Genomic DNA, 5,000 nt, shown 5'->3' on the forward strand with positions numbered 1-5,000 from the left:
CTTCATTTTCAAATGATCATCGTGGAAATCATCACAAGAATCTGACTGAAATCCTACAAATGCAACCATAGCGTGCAAGATGAAAATGCAACATTCACGGAATTATATTGTCATTTTTTTTTACCTCTAGACATTTGCAATGACGGCATTCGCGGTGTAAAATATGATACAATTGTTGACGTATGATTAACATTTTGTTGAAAGCTATTAGTCACTTAATTGATTAAGAGGCATTATATACATTACCTTCCATTTCTAACATACTAACATTGGCATAGAACTTGTAAAGGTGATATTCCTTCTTCCTCCTCAAACTCATTATTCATTATTGTTCAAATTATTTTTAGTCTCATTATTATTCAAATTATTATTACTCTCATTATTATTCAAATTATTGTTACTCTCATTATCATTCAAATTATTGTTACTCTCATTATTATTCAAATTATTATTACTCTCTTTATTATTCAAATTATCATTACTCTCATTATCATTCAAATTATTATTACTCTCATTATTATTCAAATTATTATTATTCTCATTATCATTCAAATTATTATTACTCTCATTATTATTCAAATTATTATTATTCTCATTATTATTCAAATTATTATTACTCTCATTATTGTTCAAATTATTATTACTCTCATTATTAATCAAATTATTATTACTCTCATTATTATTCAAATTATTATTACTCTCAATATTATTCAGATTATTATTATTCTCATTATTATTCAAATTATTATTATTCTCATTATCATTCAAATTATTATTACTCTCATTATTATTCAAATTATTATTATTCTCATTATTATTCAAATTATTATTATTCTCATTATCATTCAAATTATTATTACTCTCATTATTATTCAAATTATTATTATTCTCATTATTATTCAAATTATTATTATTCTCATTATCATTCAAATTATTATTACTCTCATTATTATTCAAATTATTATTACTCTCAATATTATTCAGATTATTATTATTCTCATTATTATTCAAATTATTATTATTCTCATTATCATTCAAATTATTATTACTCTCATTATTATTCAAATTATTATTACTCTCATTATTAATCAAATTATTAGTACTCTCATTATTATTCAAATTATTATTACTATCATTATTATTCAAATTATTATTACTCTCATTATTATTCAAATTATTATTACTCTCAATATTATTCAGATTATTATTATTCTCATTATCATTCAAATTATTGTTACTCTCATTATTATTCAAATTATTATTATTCTCATTATCATTCAAATTATTATTACTCTCATTATTATTCAAATTATTATTATTCTCATTATTCAAATTATTAGTACTATCATTATTATTCAAATTATTAGTACTCTCATTATTATTCAAATTATTATTACTCTCATTATTATTCAAATTATTAGTACTCTCATTATTATTCAAATTATTATTACTCTCATTATTATTCAAATTATTATAACTCTCATTATTATCAATCATTACCATCATTATTGTTGTCACTATTATCACCCCCTTCCATATCATTAAGTCAGAGTGAATTTTGATTTTGTCCTTCCTTGACGCTGGACACGGAAACAAGCGCTAAGGGCCTGGCTAACCCCTGAAACTGGAGCGTGGAAGTGCGTTTGAATATATATATTTCTCTCTCTCTCTCTTAGCAAGATAATATCTTTCTAATGTTCAGCTTGATAGAATGAAAAAAAACAACTGATGCTCATTTAAAAATACTAGAGTAATATTTGAAATACGAAAACGTATGTTGGAGGCACCTAAAAGGATTGACTTTACAGTATATCAAAAAATATAAAGAAATAGCAAAACCAGGAAGTCTGGTGCCACTTCTGAAAGCTTGAGTGAATAAAAAGCTCACAAACCCAAAACCTAAATACGGCAATAAAATAAACGAAGTCTGGTGAAATAATAAAAAGAAAACACAAATAAAAAAGGTCGAACATACTTCCTAGAAGAAAACATGAATTAAAAAAAAAGAAAAAGAAACCCAGCCAAGTTCAATAAAAGGTGATCTAACAATGGAATGGAAAATGCTTTTAAAGTTACGTCCGCCACTAGCGCAAAAAAAAATGTCAGGCACTTCTGTACTTGGCTTATATCTTTCGTAATTTAAGTAACCGTTATACCCCCACCTCCCATTCTTCTTACTCTCGTACTTTATTTTAGGTAGCTAGCTACTATTCTAGATTTTCTCTCTCCTTCCTTTGAGAATCTGATTCTCCATTTTTCTTTTTCTTTTTCGTATTCGTATTCCACTATTTACTTCTTTGCCCCCAAATATCATTTTTTTTCGAATAACACCGCGATATTAAATACCACAAAAATGGTATCAATGGATTCCTCTCAACCTCTACTATCCACTAATGATCAAGTTTACCCTCGATTACCCCCGTGTATATCACAATCAGATCTTAAATACTATGTGAGGACACTCAGTACACACCAGGTTCTCCGACCTTCATCCTGCATTTGTAAACATCGACTGATGTCTTTTTGTTTTACCTGATGTGAACTTGTTCGAAAAAAAGCTATCTCTCGAAAAACGATTTTATGATGCTTAGTTATTCTATAAACGAGAAGCCAACGAGAAATGAGAAGCCAATTTTTATATAGATATAAATGAAAGCCAAATTTTATATAGACGACAACCCAATGAGCGAGTTTGAGTTTTCGAGCGAGTTTTGACTCGGTTGTTGCATCATGAAGGTGTATGTGTGTGTGTGTGTGGCGACGCGGGGCCACATAGACAATGTATTCAAAAGGTGTCATCGCTTAATAAGGAACCAGCCTAAGATATACATAAAATAAAATAAAAACTCCGGAAAACCAGGGATAGGGATAACTTCAAAACTAGATAAAGTTAGGTCAGACTTTTGTAGACAAAATACCCCGAAAACAGAGTACTCAAAAATCGCTTTGTGCGATCGCTGTGCAAACGGTACGCCATGTGGCTGAGTAAAATTTAATCGTAAAGGAACCGCGCTTTTATCGTTTTTATTTTATAGTAGACAGGTATAATATGAAACTAAGGTATATTTGTGTTATATATAAATGCAATTTATTCATATATTAACCTGCAATTTCCCTGATCTAATTCATCCCCTCCCCTACTAGATATATATATATATATATATATATATATATATATATATATATATATATATATATATATATATATATAAATATATATATATATATACAAATATATACATATATAATATATATATATATACATATATATATATATATATATATATATATATATATATATATATATATAAATATATATATATATATAAATATATATATATATATACATATATATAATATATATATATATATATATATATATATATATAATATATATATATATATATATATATATATATATATATATATATATATATATATATATATATATATATATAATATATATATATATATATATATATATATATATATATATATATATATATATATATATATATATATATAGTAGTAAAGGGTGAAGGAAATCCATCGTTACCAGTTTTGTGGTATTGGGTAACAGTTGCTATTCGGAAGATATACCCCTCAAAATACAACAAGGCGACACACCTGGTTAAATAATTCACACAGGAGGCCTGGGGAACACGTGTCCGACCACCTCTCTTTATTGTTTCGAGAAATGTAAACATCGTCCAGGTGTAGGTGACGTCAGAGGTGTACATCTTGTTAAATACTTCATTAAATGTATATTGCTAAGATGACGACCAAAGAGAGGCTTAAAAAATAAAACAAAACACACAAAAAATTATAAAAAGCACAAACCGAAAGTCAAAATAACGAAAAACATAGCAAAAACAAGATGTATAAAATGTTTACCCCCAACGTTTTAAATGTAAACAAAACAAAACCCAGATCTTAAAAGTTGACACGTACAAAATATATATAATCAACAAGGTCTCGTAATAATAAAACCATAAAAGCGAAATCCAAAGAAAGCTTCAGTTAAAAGGGGAGTTAAGGTAAAATTAATAACAGCATAACACGGCGCAAAATGATAAACAGAACAGGGAGGACAAGCGGCAGACAACATCCGGTCTTCCGGAAGAGGCAGTCAGGGAGGGAAAGCAGAGAGCGCGCATCCTAGACACCTTATAATGGTGATGACGATGATGATGATGGTGATTGTGATGGTGGTGCTTGTGATGATGGTGGTGATTGTGATGATGATGGTGGTGGTGATTGTGATAATGGTATGGTGGTGGTGGTGATGATGATGGTTATGATGGTGGTGGTGACAGTAATGGCAATATTATTAATGACACTAAAATCATTAATGGTTATAGTAATGATAACAGTAATGGGAATGTTGATTATGACACGAGCAGCGAATATTTCATTAAGGAATATTGGAAGTATTGAAGGAAATATTGCCAGTTCTATTATTTTTTTTCAAATATTGTAAGTAATTTCAAGATTTTCTTTTTGGGCGGAGCTCGTGGTAACATTTCTGAATACACCTCGTTGGTATGTTATAAATAATATCGTAATATATAAAAGCCACCACGCAAATCATTTAGATAAATTATTAGACTGAAGATTATATTAGGTATTTGACGAACCTTATACGACGAATATTCAATTTTCCTTCTTCATGAATGTTTGTGTACGTAATTACAGTATGTTAGTTAAATACTATATTGATTTTTACAATGGTCACTTACTTATTCGACGACTATTATCAGTTGAATTTATCAGCTATGGCACGTGGCAAGGTCATCAAGCCACTCATTCCATTTTGTCTTTTCAATCTAGAAAAGGTCAAAGGTCATGTCTTGTCTCTGGCTTATTCTTTTTCTTTCATCTGATTGTTGAATTAAAATGGCTAATTCTATATGTTTAATTCTGCAATAGTTCTTGATGTTTCCTGAATTGTTATTGAATTTTTGTCAGGTCGGGATGTGGGTTATTTAGAGGTTGGTTTT

The sequence above is a fragment of the Penaeus japonicus genome, unplaced genomic scaffold (genome assembly GCF_977035675.1).
Source record: "Penaeus japonicus unplaced genomic scaffold, GWHDUDI00000001_assembly GWHDUDI00000038, whole genome shotgun sequence".
Lineage (NCBI taxonomy): Eukaryota > Metazoa > Arthropoda > Malacostraca > Decapoda > Penaeidae > Penaeus > Penaeus japonicus.